Source organism: Syngnathoides biaculeatus, chromosome 8, assembly GCF_019802595.1.
Source record: "Syngnathoides biaculeatus isolate LvHL_M chromosome 8, ASM1980259v1, whole genome shotgun sequence".
NCBI classification, from domain to species: Eukaryota; Metazoa; Chordata; class Actinopteri; order Syngnathiformes; family Syngnathidae; genus Syngnathoides; species Syngnathoides biaculeatus.
The window spans coordinates 14,462,161-14,473,285 of record NC_084647.1 but is presented as its reverse complement, the minus strand read 5'-3'; the positions used below and the strand labels follow the sequence as shown (position 1 = coordinate 14,473,285).

Sequence of the window (11,125 nt, the reverse complement as noted above, 5' to 3'; positions counted from 1 at the left end):
TCAAACACCGCGATAATCCTTTAATACTTAGGTGCAGTATTGGCGTCATAGTAGTGATAGAACAGTAAGATCACTGCTGGGCGAACAAAAAAAATAAAAAAACAACATACACAGACTTTTTTTTTTTATCTGCTGCATCACTGTCATTGAAGGGGGTCAAAGAGTGAAGGAAAATTAGGTCAGATGTCAAACCCGCAGTGGCTGCACACCAGAATACAAAAGACTAGTCAACTGGTTCCACTCTGCAAATAGAAATGATAAAAAACATGTTTTTTTTTTAAAGTTCTACATCTTTAGCTATTCGGATCTTATCTGTTCATAGGCTGTAAATATTATTATGGATGTGACGGGCCTTCAGCCTTGACACATCTTTTATGCTTGACACAGTTCGGTGCTATTGAAAATAGTGATGGGCTCGATGAGGCATTGCAATTATTTATCACACTTCTTTCCATTTTGATTGAATAGAAACATGTTGACGCCACCGGCAATGTTTTTCAATACAAACGGCAAATAGATGCATATGTAGACATATAAATTTAAAAAAATATGAATTTATCTGTAGAACATTGCTCACACAAATAGATTGGTGCGTGCTTTTTATCGGTGAAATACAGGAAGTGGATTGATCGAAATATATTCACAAGGCGGTAACTCATAAATTTGAGCTAGCTATTCAAACTTTGAACTGACTCATAAACCCAAACACTTTCTTGGAAACACATTTGATTTTGTTTTCGCAGCGATATAAAACCATAAAAAAAATCCTCGACCAAAGTAAACTGTTCCCTCTATAATCTAAAAAGGTAAAAAAAATATATAAAGAAAAGAAACCCTTTACTGTCCTAAATCCCTTTAATTGCCCAAAACCGTAATGAAGGCCAGACCTGTTTGCTAAACTCTTATTTCATAACGGAACCATTACGCTCACAATAAATCTTTTTCTTTAAATCATCAGGACAAATTAGCCTTGGCCGCGCTAGAACTCTTGACACTAATGTCAGCTCTGGTGCTAAGTGCTTGCTGCAATGTTTTGTATTGTACGTTCTTGTGCGCTCATGTCACTCGGTGCATCTTTTGTATCAATGTTATTGGCATGCCAGGAATTAGGACATTGATATTGCAATGTAATTACAATTTTTCTGTAATTAATTCATTAATCAAAATTAAGTCCAAATGGAAACAAATTTAAAGGCCGCAGTGTCTAGGAAATACCCTCAAGGCTCAGAACATACGTCACTACATCGTATGTGTTTAATATTTTGCCGGCAGGGTGCGAATCGCTCCAGGAAGAGCTGGAGATAATGGCTTGATGAAGCCAACAGAACCACATCCTCTGCAAATAGCAGAGACGCGACGCTGAGGCCACCAAACCGGACACCCTCTACGCCAAGTGTGAAGCGGATAGGATGAGAATCAGAACCTCCAAATCTGAGACGATGGTCCTCAGTCGGAAAAGGGTGGCGTACCCTCTCTAGGTCGGGGATGAGATCCTGTCTCAAGTTGGAGGAGTTCAAGTATCTTGGGGTCTTGTTCACGAGTGATGGAAGAATGGAGCGGGAGATCGACAGACGGATCGGTGCAGCGTCTGCAGTGATGCGGACTTTGTATCGGCTCGTTGTGGTAAAGAAGGAGCTAAGTCGAAAGGCAGAGATATCAATTTACCAGTCGATTATGTTCCTATCTTCACCTAGGGGCACGAGCTGTGGGTCGTGACTGAAAGGACAAGATTCCAGATACAAGGGGCCGAAATGAGTTTCCACATCGCCCTTAGAGATAGGTTGAGAAGCTCGGTCATCCGGGAGGGGCTCGGTGTTAAGCCGTTGGTCCTCCGCATTGAGCGGACACAGATGAGGTGGCTGGGGCATCTGATTCGGATGCCTCCCGGACGCCTCCCTGATGAGGTGTTCCGGGCATGTTCCACCCGAAAGAGACCCCGAGAACGACCCAGGACACGCTGGATAGACTGTCTCTCGGTTGGCTAGGGAACGCATCAGGATCCCTCCGGAAGAGCTGGAAGAAGTGGCTGGGGAAAGGGAAGTCTGGGTATCCGTCCCGAAGCTACTTCCCCCATGACCCAACCTGGAAAAGCGGTAGATAATGGATGGATGGATTTTGCCCCTCTTATCTGGTCAAACGCTAGAAAGGCCACTCAGTATGATACACAAAAAGCATTTTTCAAATGAATACATTTCTAAAAGTTGTCAATTAAAAAGATGTTAGCTTGTGGTGGCACAGTGGACAACTAGTGCATCTCCCTCACCGTTTTGAGGACTAGTGTTCAAATCTGGTTTTGCGTCGCCTGTGTGTACTTTGCATGTTCTCCTCGTGCCTGTCCAGGTTTTCTTCAGGTGCTCCGGTTTCCTACAACATACTAAAACACGCATGTTGGGCTAATTGAAGTCTCTAAACTACCCGTAGGTGTAAATGTGAGTGTGAATGGTTCATTTGTTAATATCCATCACGCGATTTGCTGGCGACCAGTTCAGGGTTTACAGCATGTAACCCGTCTCTCACCCAGAGTCAGCTGGGAGAGGATCCATCACGCCTATGACCAAAGTGAGGATAAGTGCTCCAGAAAATGGATGAATGGATTTTAACTAGTGGCTACTCTACAGCATGCTATAATTGCTATGGATGCATATTATCTAAAGAAATGTATTAAAGTTGACATCAAAGTGAAAATAATGCTTACTTTTCCCACATACCGAGACCGTGTCACATTCGTGGGTATTGCCGCTTTGAACCTAATTGCAGCGCATAAACTCGTATTGTTCACAACAATGCTGACATGGACGGGGTTGTCGCTGGCACAACTGACGTCCTTTTGTCAAACACGCTGATGCAGACAGGGAGCATAAGGTCGCTCGCAAACTATGTTCCCTCGCATCATTTTGATTGCAGCCTGCAAACCTCCAGAACCGATGAGAACTGTAGCGAAATGTGTTGTGTGAAGGCAGGCTTGTGGACACCAATGCAGATATTCAGCAGCACTGAATATCACGGTTGACACTCGGAGAGGTATACATATTCTCAAGCATGAATACGCAACAGAAGAGGTCCAAAATCTGCTGTCATATTTTAGTCATACATTCAGGTTCTGTACCGCTTATCCCCAAAAGGGTTATGGGTGGTCTGGAGCCTATACCAGCTGAGTCTAGGTGAGAGGTGGGATGCAACCTGAATTGGTTTCAAACCAATCACAGGACACATCCAGTGACGAAAATAAGTATTTGAACACCCTGCTATATTGCAAGTAATCCCACATAGAAATCATGGAGGGGTCTGGAATTTTCATCGTAGGTGCATGTCCAATATGAAAGAGATCATCGAGAGAGAAAAATCCAGAAATCACAATATATGATTTTTAATGATTCATCTGTGTGATACAGCTGCAAGTAAGTATTTCGCCACCTGAGAAAACCAATGTTAATATTTGGTACAGTAGCCTTTGTTTGCAATTACAGAGGTCAAACGTTTCCTGTAGTTGTTCACCAGGTTTGCAAACACTGCAGGAGGGATTTTGGCCCACTCCTCTACGCCGATCTTCTCTAGATCAGACAGGTTCCTGGGCTGCCTCTGAGAAACACAGAGTTTCCTCCAAAGATTTTCTATTGGGTTTATATCTGGCTCGGCCATGCCAGAACCTTGATCTGCTTCTTACAAAGCCACGTCTTGGTTTTCCTGGCTGTGTGCTTCGGGTCATGTTGAAAGATCCAGCCACAACCTATCTTCAATGCTCTGACTGAGGGAAAGAGGTTGTTCCCCAAAATCTCACAATACATGGCTGCGGTCATCCTCTCCTTAATACAGTGCAGTCGTCCTGTCCCATGTGCAGAAAAACACCCCCAAAGCATGATGCTACCACCCCCATGCTTCACAGTAGGGATGGTGGTCTTGGGATGGAACTCATCATTCGTCTTCATCCAAACACGGTTCGCGGAATTATGACCAAAAAGTTCAATTTTGGTCTCATCTGACCAAAAAACTTTCTCCCATGACTCCTCTGTACCATCCAAATTGTCATTGGGTCTTGACATGTGCAGGTTTAAGCAGGTGAACCTTCCGTGCCATGCATGATTTCAAACCATGACGTCTTAGTGTATTACCAACAGTCACCTTGGAAACGGTGGTCCCAGTTCTTTTCAGGTCATTGACCAAATTCTGGATTGTTCTTTTTAGATTATCTCTCTCACAGTGGACATGCACCTACGAGAAAATTTCAGACCCCTCAATGGTTTGTAAGTGGGATTGCTTACAATATAGCAGGGTGTTCAAGTACTTATTTTCTGTATAAACTAACAAACCACTCGCACTTGTAGTCACACCTATGAGGAAAATCGGAATAAATCTGTCTTTCACCAGTGTTTGGTTGTTTGGAGGTTCCACTGTTGATTAACACGTCACAAAATCTTTACTGGGATCAAACCAGCTGGTCTTCTTGGAAACGCTGCTCTCCTATGACTTAAAGTAACAATGCACGAGTCCAGGAGGTGTGTGCGGAATCCTGCAACAACAATTTTTCAAGGTATTGTCTGTGAGCGTGTCAACGGAGAAGTCACATGGAAAAGCACGCATACGGAGGTTATTTACAGTTCAAAAAGCAAGGGTCACTTTTAGTACTGATCTCTGCCGAGTCTCATGTTGAGTGAGCACATGAGCTTTATTGCCCACCACAAGACCTCCAAATGTGCACTGAACAGGACAGTGGGGCCATCTTGTTCTCGCTTTATGGAGGAACCCAGCGACTCACCTACCCTACTCAGGTTCAAAGCACACTCTCAAGGATTCCTGCTGCTATGGAGACGGTGCAGGAATGTGTGTGTGTGTGTGTGCATTCACTTTGGTAGTATTTAGATAATCAACCCCAATAGGAATAATAATATGATATAGTTAAGGTTTCAAGTGGGAGTGGAAAGAGTGAAAGAAAAAGAAAGAAAGAACCAGGTAAAAGGGAAAAAGGGAGGGGCACAGTAGAGGTTGGGGGGTCATCTAAACACAGGGCTCCTTGGCTGAGGTTCTGCGGGTCATAGCTTAGAGGGTAGGAAGTTGCAAAACAATATCCGGCGCTTCAGGTCGGGACCTCCCACCACTCGCTTCTTGGGCCCCTCTCACACACAGGTCACCCAGTGTGCCTTCACAATGCTGATCAAAGGCATGGTCTGACTTTTCCGCCGAGGTGGGGGTGGGATGTTAAAGATTAGCCCTGGATGGTGTGTGTGTGCGCCTGTGTGTGTGTGCCTGTGGTGCAGCGTAGGTCAACCCATTTTATTTCACCAAAGCCTGTTGTTCATAAATCGGTACATACCTATACATGCGCATATAAATAATATGTCCACACTATTCTGCAAAATCGCAGTTAACATGTATTGGTTCGGCCTCTGCAACCTTAGGTAGCGCAGAGGCTGACACGGGAAAGGGTTTTGATTCCCGCCCCTCCTACTCCCAGATTGAGTGATCCAATGCCTCTCCTAATCCCAGAAGAGGGGTTTCAAATAAATCCTGCCCCTACCCACTCCCACAGAGGTCGATACCGCTGCCTCCCATAATAAAGTTCAGTCCCGTCCCCCGGGAATTGCGAAGATGATGTATCTTTTGATTGTTTAGCTGTGGGGATTAAAGGTCCACTGTCATGAAATGCATGATTTTTTAGTACGTTATTAATGAAAAAAACGGCAGCCGGTATGGACCCATCCGTTTTTTCAGCACAAAATATGATTTTGACGTATATGGCTTATGGTAACTCCCACCATGAAAATCCTCTCGAGGGATTTGTTTTCGAGGAGGAATGGAAGTGACGTACAGGGCAGTAGCGCACTCAAGCAGTCTCGTCTGTTTGTACTAGCTTTACCTCCTGGAAAGTAGCTTTTTGTTCCTTCGTGTTAGCCACAATGCCGGCTCGTTGTATTGCTGGATATTGCTCGAACACTCGGGAGGATGGATTCGCTCTTCATACTTTTCCAAAATACCCGGTTCGTTGTGAAAAATGGATTGCACAGGTGCAAAGGACAAGAGCTTGGTGGGTTCCAAATGACAGGTAGCCTAACCCTATGACAATGGCAGAAAGACAAAAGAATAAACAAATCCAGTATTTCACAAAATTCTCGAATCTTTCAAATGACTAACAAAAAACAATCTTAACTGTAATGTTGGCCTTCTGAAAAGAGTATCCATTAAGCTTGTTAGCTTAGCTCGGTGACACATCAGCACGGTGGAGGTTGAGACCGGGCAGCGGGATAATAGCGTCGGGAAATCGTCCACAAAGCCAAGTCTCCGTGAAGCACAGAGCCGCAGAATGTCCAAAGACTTTCATCGGAAGCGTTAGACGATGTCCCCGCTTACGCAGCTGGACTTGCATACTGGAGGCTTTGAAGAGTGCACTGAATAGTAACTCTGGAAAAAGCTTCAGCGAATTAGCGAGACTTGTTGAACAAAAAGTCAGAAGAAAAGTCAGAAGAAGGCTTTCTGATGGTTAGCAAGTCCTCTCTTGTGTACTTGAGTCCCGAGATGCCCGTGAAACACAAAAACACAAACAGTAACCGAGAGTATTCCGTAGACTTCCACACTGGGTACGCGTTAGGTAGAAAGGTTAAATGGCGGTGCGCAGTGGTGCAGTAAAAAATGCGACGTCAGTGAAAATAAACCATAAAACCCACTGAACATTATGCCTTTGCCTGGGAGTCCTGCATTTGGGTCCGCCTACGTAACGCTGGGATGTGACATACGTGGGAGCTAGCCTGCAACCCTGGTGTGGGTAGGCGGTTCAGAAAATGGATGGCTAGATAATAAATTGGCAAGAACAACTGTCAGCTCTATTCTTCATCCCATTGATGCCGTTGTTGTTGTTTTGTGACGAGGACCACCGGCACAAAACTTTGCCTGCTCACTTGCTTATCACAGAAAGTGACACAAAAGATGATACCACTTCCATGCTCCAGTGGCGACAAGACAAAACACAAATCAAAGTGGCAAAGAAAAAATAAAAACAAGACAGAATGAAAGACGCTGAAAATATGGTAGTCGGTGATCAACTTTGGGTGTGGAATCCAAAAGGGGAACTCTTGTATTTGTCGCTAAGTACAACATGGGGAACTGGCGTATAAACTTCCCGAGACGCAGAACGCAGTGTGCTCTGGCACAGGGAGATAACACGTCGAAGGTGGAAGGCGAGGCTGGGCAGGTGGGTGGACATGAGCCAACACGTCGCTTGGGGAACAAACAGAGGCTTCCGATAAGCCAGGCACTGAGAGAAGGAAAGGAATTTTAATGACCCGCAAACCAGCCCAGCAGGTCTGTATGACTGGAATGCCTCAGATACCTTGTAAGTTCTCCTCCTCTATACATCTTCTACTTTACGTGGACTCCACCTGTTGTTGGGTGACTGAAAACGTGTCATTTGAAAGCCACGTTAACAGGACAGTGACGTCATTGCCCACCGCCTTGTTTTTAATGGCCTTAGCAGACCCTCATAATCACGTTTCTGTTGTTGCAGCCAACGGTTCCTGTTTAGTTTTTCCCTTTCCCACATCAGCTGATTCCACGAGCTTAACTCTGTTCCAAGTGTGTGTGTGTCACGCACTATGATCTGCTGCTTTCCTTTCCCAGTCAGACCTTGGCAAGCCTCACTCGCTCAGTTTCGTTCTGCTAGCAACTGACTTTGACTCTTGTCATTTGGCTAGCAGCGTGTTCAAAGTTCCTGGGGTCATGTGACTCCGCAGTGCTTGTGTGTGAGTTTGGTTAAACGTTCCTGAATCCTGGTGCACAGCGGTCTGTTTAGTTAAAGGAATTCGAAACTCAGGATCCAGAAGTCTGTGTTTTAGATCCACCCATTTTCTACCCCATATAGCCTCATTAGAGTTCGGTAGTGTGTATCATAGTGATTGTTATGTAATAGTAATAACAATAATAATAATTATGTATTGCACTATAATAATACTAATAGTAATTAATTATGTATTATTATTATTATTATTCCTCTCGTCTCACTTTATTGTAGTCGAGGGGTTTGTGTGCTAAGTTGTCTAGCACTACACTCCCCGAAACCGAAGTTTATTGTATTAGCTCACCTGGACTACTGAGTCATTCCAAGTATATCCATCCATCCCTTTTCTTAGTTGCTTATCCTCACAAGAGTCGCAGGGAGTGCTGGAGCCTATCCCAGCTGTCAACGGGCAGGAGGCGTGGTACACCCGTTACTGTTTGCCAGATAATCACAGAGCACATGGAGACAAACAGTCACACTCACAGTCACACCTAGGGGCAATTTAGAGGGTCCATTGAATGTTGCATGGTTTTTTTTGGATGTGGGAGGAAACCGGAGTACCCGGAGGAAACCCACGCAGGCACGGGGAGAACATGCAAAGTCCACACAGGGAGGGCCGGGATTGAACCCGGGTCATCAAAACTGTGAGGCCAACGCTTTCCACCTGCTCCACCGTGCCCCATTCCAAGTATAAAACGAGGATTTTCCTAAAAGAATATACAGTATAACAAGATATTATCACTGGCCTCTCATTTTTCCTTTCAAACTAATTTCATACATCATTTTTATTTGAGGTTTAAAACACAACAATGAGCCAAAAGAGAATGTAATGAGTGCTGATGAATTTCACCTTATTATAAACCTTTGATTGTGTTTGTTTGTTTGCAATACTCGGCAAACTATTTACAGACCCGTTGACCATAGGAAATAATGGAATGAGAAAAAGAGTCAAACCTTTGTAATAATAAAATTTGAATGAAGTCTACAGGCAGGTTTTTATGTGATATTTTGCATTCCATACCTGTGGTGACTATGTATTACTTTCGTATGGGTCTTCTTCTTTTTTTTTTTTTAAGTCAAACACATCATTATCTATCACTAAGCTCACTAATGCAACAGTAAAGATATTCATGCATCCATTTTCTATACTGCTTATCCACATTTGGGTTGCAGGTGTGCTAAAGCCTATCCCAGCTGAGTTCAAGGAAACGGTAGGGTTGCACTTTGGGGTGCTCGCCTCACCCAAATGCAAGAAACATATTGACAAACAACCATTCATGCATGTTTTTGGAGTGTGGGAGGATGCTAGAGTACCTGGAGGAAACCCATGGAAGCACTCGTGGAAAATGCAAACTGGATTCGAACACCCAACCTCAGAACTGTGATGAGCTAACCACTCATTCATCATGCTGCTAAGTAAAGTCATGTCATGTCATTATCCAAGCCACTTATCCTCACAAGGGTCACGGGAGAGCCGGAGGCTACCCCAGGTAGCTTTGGGCAAAAGGCGGAATACACCCTGAACTGGTCGCCATTCAGTCTCCGGGTCGATATCGACACCTTTACTGAGCAGGAATCGATCCCACGCTGCCCGCACCAAAGGCAGGCAACAGTGACTCTTCTAGGTAAAGTCATAATTACAGTAAATATTTGAATGAACACATCTTCTTAGCAATAAATAGACAGTAAATCAAATGAAAAATAGCAAATACCCGAGTACGCCTTCAAATGCCAGATAGGATTTATTCTTACGCTGTTAAGAAATGTACAGTAGTTGATTGCGTGGTGTCTGTAAGCACGAAACGTCATACGTCGGGACCGCCATAAAACAAGGACCTCATGTTCTCGCCATTAATGTGACATGTGATTGTGAAGAAGGAGATGCCTGCTCGTGCCTGGGAGGTGAGTACGTTCCGTTCTTGTTTTTCTTTTGTAATTTCTTATTCGTACTGAGTAGCCAGGGTAGAGACAATGGGACCACTTTTCATTGACGCACCTGCACTACATTACAAATAAGATCCATTTTTTTCTTTTTTGCGCACATTGCTGGTTTTTAATGGTCAGAAATCAGAAAAAGAAAACCAACCAAATAAAATACAGAACCCCTTTGTGAAGTTAATCTTTTATCCTCCCGGTGCCAGTGAGCTGGTGCCGGATGATAGCGTTTTTTTATCCTTCGATCGTGCAGTCAGAGCAAAACTTGTTACAACCAATTTGGATGAGCAAAACAATTCCGTAGCGATCGGTACAAACTGATACATTTGGCGAGAATGACCTATTTCATATACAGGGAGTCCTCGAGTTAGGACGGTCTCAACCTAAGACGTTTCGACTTTACAACGCCCGTCCCCCGTCCGCCATTTTGTCTGGCTAATGCTTGTCCATGTTTGTGCGCCGGGAATATCGTCGCATTTTTCACGCTCCTTTTTAGACATTATGGCCCCAAAGAAGAACGCCGTGTGTTTTAGCAATGCTTCTGGAACCAGAAGAAAATCCATTACCATGGAAACAAAGCTCAAGATCATAAAAAGATTGGAGAAAGGAGAGACACCAACACCACCAAGGCTTCGGTCAGTCAACCGTGGTGACAATTATTAAAGACAAACCCCGTATTTTAGCGCATGTGAAGGGTTCCGTTCCTACGTCGGACACAATGACCACAAAACAAGTTTCTTTGATACTTGTCGACATGGAGAGGAATGAGGACCAGGTTCGTTGGCAATAGCTAAGCACAGCCTCCCCTTCTTCTTCTCCATCCACCTCTCAGCACTCATGCTAAGTCCATCATCTTGTTTATTTCAATGTATTCGTTTTTTATGCAACGTATTTTGATGTGAATTCTGACTTTAATGGTGGAATCCGACTTAAGTCAAAATTCGAGTTAAGTCGCTACCGTAGGAACAGATTTCAGATTTTAACAAGGTGGGCCATTATTTTTTTCAGACAGGGCCAAGTTTGCTTTGGATTGTTTGTTCTCTCTAGATAAATTAAATCACCATTTCAAAATACATTCACTTGATCTTGTTTGAAATGCATATTTGATCGAATTAAAGTGGGTAAAATTATGCGAAAATAGAAGACCTGGTGAGGCAGTGGGGGACGCCACTCGAAGTTTGTAACTGGAAAAAGTGTGTACTCGCCTCGTAAACACACATGTACAAACAAAGCACTCTACTGCTGGGAAAAAGGGGTGATTGACTGCTGTGACACAACAGGTAAATGTCTTTCGCACGCAGTATGTTCCGCAAACGTATACAGAAGATCACGTGCGCCGCATTTATCTGCTCAGCTGTTCGCCGACCCGGGCGGCGCGCGGATGCACCCGCGGTCATCCCCGCGCTCCACAAAAACACGTTCAAACGC

The 11,125-nt window shown here is 44.2% G+C and overlaps 2 long non-coding RNA genes across 2 annotated transcripts; both read right to left on the bottom strand.

The window, feature by feature from the left end:
• On the bottom strand, window positions 1–3,195 carry LOC133505290 (uncharacterized). Its single transcript, XR_009796203.1, has 2 exons — window positions 2,264–3,195; window positions 1–2,082 (listed from the first exon to the last, which is right to left on the bottom strand). It is a non-coding gene; the product is annotated as an uncharacterized LOC133505290 (long non-coding RNA).
• Window positions 3,196–4,274: 1,079 nt separating this feature from the next.
• Window positions 4,275–7,826, bottom strand: LOC133505291 (uncharacterized). Its single transcript, XR_009796204.1, has 3 exons — window positions 6,143–7,826; window positions 5,852–6,048; window positions 4,275–4,507 (listed from the first exon to the last, which is right to left on the bottom strand). It is a non-coding gene; the product is annotated as an uncharacterized LOC133505291 (long non-coding RNA).
• Window positions 7,827–11,125: the final 3,299 nt, after the last annotated feature.